The 12803-nt window shown below is 45.4% G+C and overlaps 1 protein-coding gene across 1 annotated transcript in view; it reads left to right on the forward strand.

Moving 5' to 3' along the window:
• Window positions 1–651: 651 nt before the first annotated feature.
• Window positions 652–12803, forward strand: part of SLC41A2 (solute carrier family 41 member 2) — a 98904-nt gene continuing 86752 nt past the window's right edge. The window contains exon 1 of the mRNA XM_006272980.4: window positions 652–770. The gene's annotated coding sequence lies outside the window, so the exon portion shown is untranslated. The remainder of the gene's footprint in view (window positions 771–12803) is intronic.

Below are 12803 nucleotides of genomic sequence, written 5' to 3' on the forward strand. Positions count from 1 at the left end.
TTCCCCTTATGCAAATTCGAGTTATGCACCATTTTCTTGGCATGTGTGCACAACATAAACCAAGGGAAACCTGTACATTTATACATAGTTTTAATATTTGGACAGCACATGGAAAATATATCTGTTCAGTACTACTGCTGATGTTGTTGTTTTAGACTCCGTTAAAGAAGTGCTTTGTGTATGTGTGTGTGTGTGAGTTTTCACCCTGCTGCCTACTCCTTTCAGCAGGTGCCCCTAGTTCTGGCCTGCCTGGCAGACAGCAGGTCTGGCTTCACTTGGGCTGCACCGGGGGTGATCTGCTGGCCCTCGGGTCACAAAAGCTTTAGGTGGGAGGGCTTTGAACCAAAAAAAAGAAAAGAAAAGAAACCCCCCCAACATTAAGGACCACAGAAAACTCCGTGTCAAGAGAAAGCTCATGACTTCAACCGCTGACTGGAGTCGACTCCCGCCCCCGCGAGGCTGTGAGGAGCGGACGGGAAGCCCCATCCCTCCCGCACAGCTGTCCAGCCCCGGCGCCCCGTCCCCTAGTGACGTCAAAGCGGCCGGGGATTCCCGGCGCGCGACAGCTGCGGGCCCGCCCCGTGGGGTACGTCATCATGGGCGCCCCCCCCCCCCGCGTTCATCCCTGGGTGTGCGCATGCTCAGTGGACGCCCCCTTCCCCCCGTCCATCCTTCCTGCGAGCTGTCAGCGCCGCCCGGCTGGTCCCTGGCGCGAGCCGGCAGCGCCCCGCTTCCTCCGCCGCCTCCCCCGCCATGGGGCGTCCGCTCAGGTAAAAGGGGACCGCTCCGGAAAGTTTGCAAAGAGGGGAGGCCCCTGGCTGCCCCCTTCCCTGCGGGCAGCACCCCGGGGACCCCCCGCCCTGCTCTGTCTGTCCCCCCCCCGTGCACCCCCACACCCAGGCAGGTGTCCTCCCCCAGCACTGCCCCTCTGCAGGGTCACCTACCTGCAGCCTCTGGGCAGGCAAGGACTGGCACTGCCCCCCCCACCCTCTTCTGCACCAGCTTTGGTCCCTGTCCCCTCTCCCTGCTTCTCAGCAGCCTGCCCCCCTGGGCTGAGGCTGGGGGGTCAGGCTGCGGCCCTGGCGGGAGCGTCACACAACAGAGCACATATCGACAGCATTTAATAGGCAAATGGCAGTGGTTCCCCTGCTTTACCAGTGGCAGGGGGAGCGAAGATTATGATTGTACAGGGTGGTTTGGAGAGGGACGCGCCTGCCTCAGGCAGGGGTTGGACTAGATGTGACCTCGGGAGGTCCCTTCCAGCCCTGCTTCTCTACGACTGTGAGGGCACAGCTGGGGAATTGGGCCATTGGCAGCCTCTCCTTCTCAGGCGCGTCTATATGTAACCTATTCTACTGTGCATTAACGTGTCACGGCAAAAACAGTGCTCATATGCTGACGTGCAGTAGAATTACTCTACTGCGCATTAAGTGTCTCTAAAAAGGCATTTGCTTTTGCTAGTGTGTATTTAGGCAGTCTAACGTGCCTTTCTGTAGCACCTCATATTAGAGGGCATTTATACACTTACTTTTTTGTCTTATGGTGGGCTGGAGATCCGCTGTAAGCTGAAGTGAACCACACTGCGCCATGTGTAGTTGTATAAGTGGCAAAATGTGTGTCAGCACTCAGAAAATGCTGGTGGTGTGCTTTTGAACTAAAGCACCTTCTATATGTTTTAGTTCAGAGGTTTTCAATCTTTTTTAATCAGCGTACCCCTGGTGGCACCCTTTAATAAGTGTACCCTGGGGGTGGGGGTGGCCAGTAGCCAGATGCGGAGCGGGGATGGCAAGTGGCCAGATGTGGGGCACAGAGGATGGGGTGGCTAGTGGCCAGACGCGGAGCGGCGTGTGGCAAGCGGCAGCAGCACAGCATCTGTATGACCCTGCTCTCACCCCACCCCGGCCCTGCTCCTGTGAGGCAACAGCACGGAGTGGCGGCGCTCCATCCCTGCCTGCCCCCGTGTACCCACTGGGACCTTTCAGAGTTCCCCCAGGGGTACACGTAAGCCCAGCGACAACCCCTGTTTTCATTCAAAAGTGCACCACCACCATTTTCTCAGCACTGATGCACATTTTGCTACTTGTACAACTGTAAGCATCACAGTGCCAGATGCTTACATGTGTAAAAATGCTCATTGGTACTAAACTTAATACATTGTACCTAAAGCACATTAATGGAAGTGTAGATATGACCCTTCAGTGGCTAATTCCCATAGCTGCAGTGCCATATCTGACTGCACCTCTCTGGTTTCTCTGAATGCCCCTCACTTGGGTAGCAGGCCTCACGCCTTTACTGTCCTGGGCTAGAATCAGGCCCTGCTGTGGCCTTTAAACCTGATCCTAAGCTACAGCATCCTGCCTCTCAGCTGGCCTGGCTTTCCTTCAGGAGTTCTTGCCAAATGGCAAAGGCAGTGACTAAAGACCTGTCTGAAAGCCAGCTTTTCATTATGGACAAAATATAACATAAAAAAAAGGAATTTTAAGACAGGGAAAGGTCTGCTTCCCTGTCTGCCTTCCCTGATGTTCTGTGAAAGGGCACATAAGCTGGTCATGCTTTTCTAATTGCCCCAGAGCTCAGGGCAGGAGTCTGTTTCCATTTTCTCTCTCTCTGCTTGTGGCAGTTTGTTCCCCTAAGTCCAGTCAGTTCTTTGTTCTCCGTTTGCAGGCTTTGGACTCTGCTCATACCAGAGTAAAGGAATGCTGGGGCGATGTTATGTATGAGCTATTGCATACCAGTTCTTCCTGTGCACTGCTTAACTTTCTGCTGAAGCAAAGGCCAGATGCAGCCCTTTCTTTTCGTAAAGGATGCCAGAAACTTAAACCTCAGGAGCAGCTTGTATATAAAACCTTGATAAATAGGTGTCAGTACTTGTCACCCAAGTCCTAGGGAGGGTACCAGGCAGTTCTGTAATAAATACTGAATTCACTCAAAACATTGTAAGCTGTATTTGGAACATTATTATTGACTTTTAAAGAAAAACAATAAAGGCAGAGAATTGTTGGTGCACCTCAGACTTCAAGCAAGATGCATTGTGGCCGTTTGACACAAACAAGTAGATTATGTTTGGTTGCCACTTGAAAAATTGAGAGGAAATTGCCCTTGGCTTGTCCAAAGATTAAAAACCTCTGTCTGGAGCAGACCTGCATCAACGTAAAGGTTAGTTCATTTGGAGGCAGCTCCCCCACCCTCCCCTTTTTCAGTCAGGGCAGAGAAACTTCCACTAGTTAACCCATTCATGTATTTGTATTATGGCTGTAAGGAGTGCATCACCTTTAAAGTTTCATAAGAGTGGCTGCATATCTGTTTTCTCTGAACACTTCAGGGAGTTGGTTAATTGTGTTAGTCTGAAGCTGGGCAGAAGATAAGGCAGCATGGCTCCTTAGAGGTTTACTATCTTGTGAGCTTTCATAGGCAACAGTCTTTGTCGCATGCTATGTAAGGCATCTGACATCTGGCACCTGAAATAGGATCTGACTAAGTAGGTTGTTGCTCATGAAAGCTCATGCCTCTCTGCACTGGCTGGTTTATAAAGTGCTGCTCTCTCCTTTCTTCCTCAAAACACTACAGAACTTTGTCAGCAAACAAGCAGTTTGGGGTTTTCACAGCTGAGGACTTTCCAGCTGTTAAACTTGTTGCCAAGCTTTTCTCAGCTGCTGTCAAAAAAAAAAGGAAGTGTGTAGTGGTATGCAAAATGATACAAGTGTTATATAAGCAGACACCCTACAACAGACAGCCAACCTCTGGATTTACAGGACTTCCTTTATTTATAATCATTCCCATGTCCCTACTCCGATTGGCTGGGCTCTCTGATTGGATGCGACCTGCTAAAAAACTTCTTATACAGCTTTGAGAACAGCTGCTGAGCACATCTGGCAACATGTCTGGATGTCCCTGGGTCCTTCTAGCTGAGCTAACTTGCTCTCTGCACGTGTGCAAAGGCAAAGAGTTTGCCAGCTAAAATCCATGTCCTTCCTTCTCACTGCTTTTCTCCCTTTCTTTGGGCCAGCATCAAAAGCTGAAGTATAAAGCATGTAGGTTGTATTAGTCCAGAACTAGTGTGGTAACTACAGCTAGCAGTCGTGCCATTGGGACCACGTGTACTCCCATTGTCCTGTAATAACCCCTGAGTGTTTGCTGGGGAATATTTAGACCAGAGGTGCTCAGCCTCTGGCTCACAGGCCAAGCGGAACCTATAGAGGAGCCATCACATCTGGCCCGTGGTGCTCACCATGGGTCAGGAAATTTGGTGGCAGGGAAGTGGTGTCCATTAATATGACCACTGTACCCCCTGCCAAATTCCCAAGCCCCTGTGGGGCTGGGCAATGCTCAACCCAGCACCCCAGCTTCTGGATTGGGGCTAGGCCATGCCCTTTCCCTCCCCACAAGGCTGAGTTGGGGCCTGGCCACACCTCCTTCTCACTCCACCAGGCTGGGTGAAGTTCTTTTTCCCTGTGGGGCTGCATTGAAGTCAGCCTCCCTCCATGCTGCCACCTAGTGCCCTCCATTCCTGCCCAAGCACCAGTTCGGGAACACCAGCTAGATCTGCCCCGTGGACCCACCCAAAAGAGTTGAGGACCGCTGATCTAGACTCATTGCTAGAGCTAGATTTTCTATTTAGTGCTTTTTAGACAGGTATGATTACATTGCTATGCTAAAATTGCTGCATGTTTTGTCATGGCTTTCTTATAAATCTGCATTTAAATGGTATGGATACTGAAAGTGCAACAGAAACATTAAGAGTAAGAACTAATGTTGCATTTGTCCCAGGACAAGTTGTGCGTGTCTCTTCTGAAACAGAAATGTCCCAAGATTGGTATGTACACACATCACCCTTCCAATCAGGGCTTAGTGAACAGGTGAAGATACTGCCGGTTTTCTGAAATCCCAGGACAGCCATTCAGATGAACTTTGTGATGTCCTGGGACAAAATGCTAGCACTTCTTATACCACAAACCTTTTTAGAGCTTGTCCCAGGACAGCAAACATGGATGTCTGAACAATTTCACTTTGTCCTGGGATAAAATGTTTTCTCCCATGGCAAATGCAACATTTATTTGTAGCCTAAATACAAAAAATGGGAACTCATCATTAATTTAAACTAATATCTGCTATTTTTTTTAAATTGGGCCTTTGTCCTTCTGTGATTTTTGAATGACTGGGGAGTATCTAAACAGTAATATATATATATATATATATATATATATATATATAAAACTTTAGGCCCTGATTCCACAGAGCACTTTAAGAACCTAGTTAAGGTTTTGCTTAGTTGAGGCTGTAAACCTTATGTATTATTTGTAATACTGATAAAGGTATCTTTATATTACAAATGGGGAGACATGCAGAAGTTAAAGATTGGGTTTGCGCTTGGTAGTCACACAATGGTAATATGCCTTCCAGAGACATGAAAGTGCAATTGAAAAGGATTATAGAGAACATTTATCCTGTTTTCAAGGCCTTCTTTATTGAGCTTGCTACTTTGCTTTTATTTGCCAAACTCTATCCTCCTGAAAATCAGTGGGCTTACTTCTAAGTGAGAAGGGCCTTGTACAGACATTCAGTTTCTCTTGTGGAGTTACTGTTCTCCCAGGAGAAACCATGAGTGTAGATGTCCAGGCTTTTTTCCCAGGGAAAAAATGGCCACTCCAGGATAAAAATTATGGGAACAACTATGGCCTAATTTAAATCACGGGCTCAGTTCACTAATATCCTAGTCCAATCATGGCAGGAGCCTCCATTTTTGCACCCACATCATGGCACCCCCCCCCCAATTGGCTGAGGGGGAAGGTTTAGGGCCAGGTTTAATTGCAGCAGCAGAGACCCTGCTCCCAAGGCCTCTGATTACTGTTGAAAAGCGCCCCCCCTCCCCCCACCTCACTGGAAGAGGCAAGACCAATGGTAGTAGGTGTCTGCCCCATATTGTTTTTGACAGGCAGGGAGGAAATTCCCTTTTCAAAAATGCTGCTCTGCTCTGCTGGGCTCTCAGCCAATCAGCAGTGAGTCTGACACTGAGCTCAGCATCAGCCAATCAGCAGTGATGACAATGAGCTCAGTGCCAAGGCAGCCCCCAGGCACCCCCAACCTCCTGCACCCCAGTTTTCCTGCCTGGAGGAGCAAAGAGTCCCTTCTCTACCCATCCCCAAGCTCTCTCGTCCCTCTTTCCCTTTAGCGCCCTGCTTTCCCTTTCCCCAGTCTGCTAGGCTTTTGCTGCAGGTTGGGGGATACCTTCAGCAGCCATCTTGTTGCAACAAAATGCCATGATATGGTTGTTTGCTGGGGAGTTCCCCAGCAAGTGGCCATACATTGGCATTTTTTGGCAAATTGCATGTTTTGTGAAAATCCCTTAATTTCACGATTTTTCATGAAAAATGCAAAATTGTGATTGAAACCAGGCCCTAGGAACAGCCAGGGTTAAAACACTCCCAGGAGACTAGGTCATGAGCAGTCTGGACCAGCCAATCAGGTTGGTCCTGTGCACTGCTGCCATCCAGGCTCAGCTGGTGAAGCATCCCATGGGAGGAGGGGGTTGCAGCCATCCAGAAGTGGGGGAAGTGGGGGCATTCTGGCCGGTAGCAGTGAGGCTGCAACCCCCCCCCCCTTGCTCCCGGCCAGCTGCAAACCGCCCCCCCTTCCCCTTCCCCTGCCTCTGCTGCCTGCAACTCCCCCCACTGCTCCCATGGGATGCTCCAACCAGTCTGAGTTCACCAGCCAGGCCTGCTGCCATCTGTTGCCAGGCAGACTAAGGAAGCCTGCCAAGCATGCTAAGATGTATGGACACCCTCCCCCACCTCTCCCCAGCTACCTACCAGGAAAACAAACCTGGGAACATTGTCCCAGATTATTTGAATGAGTGTATGCAGCTTTTCATGCTTGGAGGTATCTGGCCTTTTACTGTTGGACAACCATACAGAATTATACTTAAATTGTGGTGACTCTTGGTTATCTTATATTTCTTTTCTAAACTTTTCATATTTTATTTTAGAAAAGGGGAGTAACTGAGAGCAGAGACATGTGACACTTTTTATGCCAGTGTAGAAGTAGAACAGAGACATGATATACAGTTTTACTCTGGAACAAGCCATTGTGCTTCTAGCTAAAGTTTCCTTGTGAGAAAATTGTAGAAATTATACCCTGCCATAGATTACTCTGGTATGCACTTTAACATGTCTGCAGGAAGGTTGCGCTGATAAAGGTTTTTTTGGCTGATACAGATGGCTTATTATTAACTAGCCATATCAGCCAATACCAATCCTATTGCCAATATAGCCCCATAGCTTGGGGAGCAACCTCCTGCCGGTAGGTCTGTGAGGAGGAAGGGGCATGGGAGAGGGAAGGGGTGCTGGGGGTGCAGATCAAGGCCCTCATGATGAGGGAGGGAGTGGGAGTGGGGCTGGGACAAGATGGGGGGGGTGGGAGCAGGGAAGCAGTGGCGCTGGGAGGTAGGGCTACAAGGTGGGCTATTGCCACTTCAGAATTCCCTATAGTCCCCTCCCAGTGCCGCCATGTGCCTGCCCCGCCCTCACCCCCCAAAGTGGAGCCCTGGCCCATCATCCCTCCAGTCTGCCCCCCATCCATACCTATTCCCCCCATGCCCTTCCCTCCCCAGATTTATTGACTGATGCTGCTCTCCAACCTGCCCAGCTGCATTCCTGGCCACATGAAAGCTGGAACTGCACATACGCACATAGCATTTATCAGTGGCTTTATCAGCAGAATTCAGTTTGCTAGGATGGTCATTAGTTTCCCTGGTGTGGACCAGGCACTGATGGTTGGTGCAATGTGAATGCGGATCCATTGCCAACATGGTTTTGTTGCAGTCATAAGATGCAAGTTTGTATCAACTGAAATTTTAGTCTGTTTGTTAACTTTAAAATAGTTCAGTATTAGTGCTTCTTCAATAGCGTTCTTTCCCCTATCTGTAGAAGCTGTTCTCTTTCCACTTGTCTGTTCTGTTTTGCCCTGTAATAGCAGACTGAGGAGTATCTTAGCTTGGGCTGAATTTGCTTAACTATGTTAACATGCTCAAGATTCTCTGCAAAGTTTCCTTGTTCCGGCAGCTTTCTGTTTGTCTTTTCTTGAGTTTGGTCAAATTTCCTTATCACTTACCTCTTGTTCACATACAAAGTTTTTTCTTAATAATTTTGTAAATAAGAGTGCTTTGTTCCTGTTCATCTTAACTCATTGCAGTCAGGCATTTTCATATGATGTTCCAATTCAAACCTTTCTAATCTGTATATATACACACCTTTATTTTCAGTATTAATGGAATACATCTCTTTCTGATGGCACTGCCAATATTATTTCATAGAGAAGTAAGGTAGGAAGGGCCCTCAAGAGATCATCTAGGCCAACTGGCGATTGAATTTGCGATCTTGATGTTATTAGCACCATGCTCTAACCAACTGAGCTAATATATTATACTTTTAATTGACTGTTTAACAATTTTTATAGGGGAAAAAGAACCTTTTCCTTCTGCACTGTGGCAATATAATACGCAAATGCGATCATTTGTATTTTTAGGCTGGTATTCCACTCCTGTACACTCAAGTATTCCTTTTCCAGTTTTTCAGGCTTGTTTGAGTGGTATCTGTCCCTTATACAGAATTATCAGTTTAGCATATGGGATCTTTTTCTGACAACAATATGAAACAAATCTAGTTTAAGAAATGAGTTATTACCTGGTGTTAGAGAATCTCAGTCATATAATTATGTTGCACTGAACTACAGCCTCTATTTTGAAATTACTTTAGTTTCCAGTGTTGCAAAATTTTAAAAACTATATTTGCTTTGTTTTGTAAGCATACTGAGTCCTAAATAAAGCTGTCTTTTAATATTTTCGTCAGCACTTTATTCTCAGTTTACATATATTCATGGATGAATTTTGCTTTTGATTTATTTTGGAACTTAGCTGAGTGGCATGGTTTTGCAAAATGGTTGCCTTTATTGTATTGATAAGAATTGTACCTCTTATGCTTGGACACCTTTACTTTGTGTTGTGATGTATTTCTGTGTTCCTTACAAAGAATCATCCGCTGTTTGTTTACCGTTGCATTCTGTATATGCATATTTAAATATATGTGCTTATATTCTTTCTTCAACACTTTCACTTGGAAGAATTTTCACACTTCTTTTCAGGGCCAAAAATTTTGTATCCTATCCATATCAAAACAAGCTGATATAGCAAATAATTTGTACTATTAGACTTATGGAATTATTTAGAATAGGTTATTCCTGAATTGCTCCATGTATGGAGACTTTTATTCAGGAACAAAAGGTTAAGCTATTAAGATAAAGATAATTGGTTAAGATAAAGGAAAAACGAGATGCCCTTGTTCTTGCATAATTGAATGTGTAAACAAGCCCTTAATTTGTCTGGTAAGTGTTTGGATTCGTACACTTTTAAGATGTATTTTGTAACATAATGGATGATGATCTCACCTGACAGTAAGTTTCTAGGAACAACCATTTTTTACATTTTGGTATGGTTCTGTATTTCTGAAACTTTTCATGCTCTCACTGGAGCATAGCAGAAGTGTCTCATGCACATGGACCTGCCACATTGTAGCAGAGATGTGGTCCACTCAGATTTCTGTGGAATCCCATTTGCTTCCAGGAAAACTTGGTAGTTCTGTCATTTAATTCCCTTTCACACTCAAATGCAGGTGTTTTCACTTTTTCTATTTGACCAAAGATTCAGCCTATTTCTGACAGCATATAAACAAATGGATGACAACCTGGAGGTAGAGGTTTGTTTTAAATTACTAACCTTTTTTTGTTAGCTCCAATCATGTTCTTGCCCTGACCCCAGGTCCCATGCACCGCCTCAGCTGGGCAGAGTTCCCAGCCCCAGCCCTGCCCTGTCCTACTCTACTCCTTCCCTCCCTCCCTCTCTTCTCCAGGGGGGTCTCAATCTGTTCCTTCCCACCCCCTGGATAGAATTACCTGGAGGGTTCTGTGTCATGCATGTGACATTCCCTACCCCCAATCACCCTCTTTCCTTGCTCCCCCCAACCCCAAGCAGCCCCTTGCAGGCATGAGGGAATTGGCCAGCCTGCAACAGGAAACCCACTGTTTCCTGCATTTTCTCCTTAAAAGGGGGGAAATTGGGGGGGGGGGGGGGTTTCCCCATGTCAGACAGAAAACCTGGATCCCTGACTCCAACAAGCCATGGGTAGCAATATTTACTTTTTTTTTTTTTTTTTTTTTTAGTAGGATGTCACATGGGCTGCAGCAGCGTGCTGATGGGCTACATGTGGCCTGTGGGTCATGGGTTGAGAACCACTGGTCTAAGCTGTGTAGTTTGAATCACTAAGCAAGTAAACAGACATTCACTTTTGATTCCAGAAACACAGCCATATGCCTGCAGTAGCTCAGGCTAGAAGCCAGGGGGTACAAGAGCATGCCTCTCTGCTCTGCTGGAGCAGACAGCTTGGACTAAGGCTAGCTCTGGGATGCTGGGGACTGAGAGTTAACTTGAATCTGAAGGGAATCTGGGACAGAAGTTCAATAAACCAGTTTAAACTAAATCAGTTGAGTCTGATACTACATCCATGTAGGTTTATCTTAAAACCAGGTTTGGCCATTTTGAAAGTGGTTTATGTGAACTGAAATTTTGTTGATTTGAATCAGTTTTTAATCATTTATACCAGTTTACGTATAATTTTTGTCCATAGCCAGGAAGGCTGTATTGTATCTGTTAGTATTTTAAAGTTTATCTTCACAGCCTCAACTGCATTTTTTGATTTAACATTTAAACCCTGAAAACTTATAGCTAACTCCCACTCCCTGATTCTTGCCTGTGCATGCATGGCCAGGGGAAGCGAATTCTGTTCACTGGATATTATATTCTTGAATCCCTTGCTTTCCCAATGCTTACTTTTAGTTTAAAATTGTAAACTACTACAATACAGTAAAATGTGTTTAAATAGTTGAGAGGTGCTAGTTGAATATTATGCTCTTTATCATTAGTGCAACTGCTCATATGTTACTAAGTACTAAGCTTTTTTTTTTTTTAAACCAAAAAAAAGGCATATGAGCATCATCTAATTTTGCTGTCAGCCATTTTGCAAAGGCTGTATCCCCACTCATCAATTCCTGCTAGCTGGATGTATCTGTTTCTCTTGTACCTTTTATTATTTTTATTAGTACTTTAATTTCCAGTTGTGTTAATACTTCCTAATATAAAGCAAAACTATTATTTTCCCATAACATTACTTTAAAATCCCCCCAAATGCAATTACATGGACACGTTGTGTGGTTTAAAAGTGCTGGAAAATACTTTTTTTTTTTTTTTTTTTAAACATAGTTATGGACGTACGGATCACTACCATGAGTCATAAATTCTTCACATTGCTACTTCTGTTAAGTATATCATGGAGAAATTGCAGTAAAAGCTTGATTCTGGGTCAACAGAACTAAGTTTTGCCATTGTCTTCAGTAAGAGTCATAGAGGTCTCCTCTCAAAGTGGTAGTACTGCTGTAGATTTTGTCCTGTGTTCATCTTCCATCATGAATATTTTGTTCATCTCAGTTAACTATGTAACATAAAGTGTATAGGAAAATCATTTTCCAGATTGTCTAGCTGTATAAAACTTGGAGTTTATGCCCATGCAGCCACAGACAATCTGTTAATATTTCTATTTTAGTGACAGAATGCTCTGTGGTTATCTTGAAACTTGTGATGCTTGAACTATTCAGCAAACAGGACTTTGCCTTTGGATCTGCACAGGGCTTTGTGGATTGTGCATGGAGTGGGATCCCCTGCAGTTCTGTGACTAGTGTGTCATATGCATTTTTTGTTTCTTAATTTTTTCCAACTGGCACCTATCCATGTCTCTTTCCTATATGCTACATTTTTTCTTCCTTGCTATCCTCTACTATTCCAGTTCAGATAACTCCTTTCATCTCCACTCAGATATTTCCCCTTGTTCCATATCTGCCCCCACCCCATGCTCCTTTCCTATGATGTTTGCCTTAAACCTGGCCTCCTCTTTACCCTCATGCTTTCTACATGCTGTGCCTAGCTTCATGACCATCTTTGCTTCTTTTGTGCCACTATTCCTAACATCTTGCCCATCCTTCTTCCTCTTTTTGTTTTTGGGCTCTGGATTGTTCACACCCTCCCAAAGAAGATTACAGCCATTCATTCCTTCTGATCATTCACACATCTTTCCCTTCACCTTCTGGCTGTCGCAGGCACCTGAATCTCTTTGAGAAGGCTATTGCAAGTGCTTCTTATACAGGCTTCTGTTTTTTTGTCACTCCTCAGCCTATGTCAGACTCTGGTAGAAGAGCTAGGCTTCTCTCTTGTTCCCATTGTTTTCAACCTCTTCCTCCTCCCCCCCTTTTCCATTCTCTTACCTCTGTTTGAGTATACTACCATACTTGGCTCTTCTATCGTTTCCCCTTCCATACTACTGCCATTTATCATCCACCCAGCTGCTAACCATCACTCTCTCCTTTTTTCCTTCTGGCAGTCTCCCACATGTATCCTTTATGACTTCACCTTTCATGTTGAAGATCCATCTGATCCCGTAGTTTCCTAATTCCTTGCCTTCATGTCTGCATTTGACCTAGTATCCTGATTCAGCCTTTTCACTGATCAAGAGAGCAGTTTACTTGACATACCAGGAACTCCTCTCTCCTTCACTCTTTCACCTCTATGTGGGTAAATCCTTCCTCTCTGATAATCACCTAATATTTTTCAGCATTGCCCATCAGTAGGGACATACTGAATTCAGGGTAGCTGCCTCCCGATTTTGTGGTCTGAGCGTAGTGCTGGTCACTATTTCCGTGGCGGATAG

Source organism: Alligator mississippiensis, chromosome 4, assembly GCF_030867095.1.
Source record: "Alligator mississippiensis isolate rAllMis1 chromosome 4, rAllMis1, whole genome shotgun sequence".
NCBI lineage: Eukaryota > Metazoa > Chordata > Crocodylia > Alligatoridae > Alligator > Alligator mississippiensis.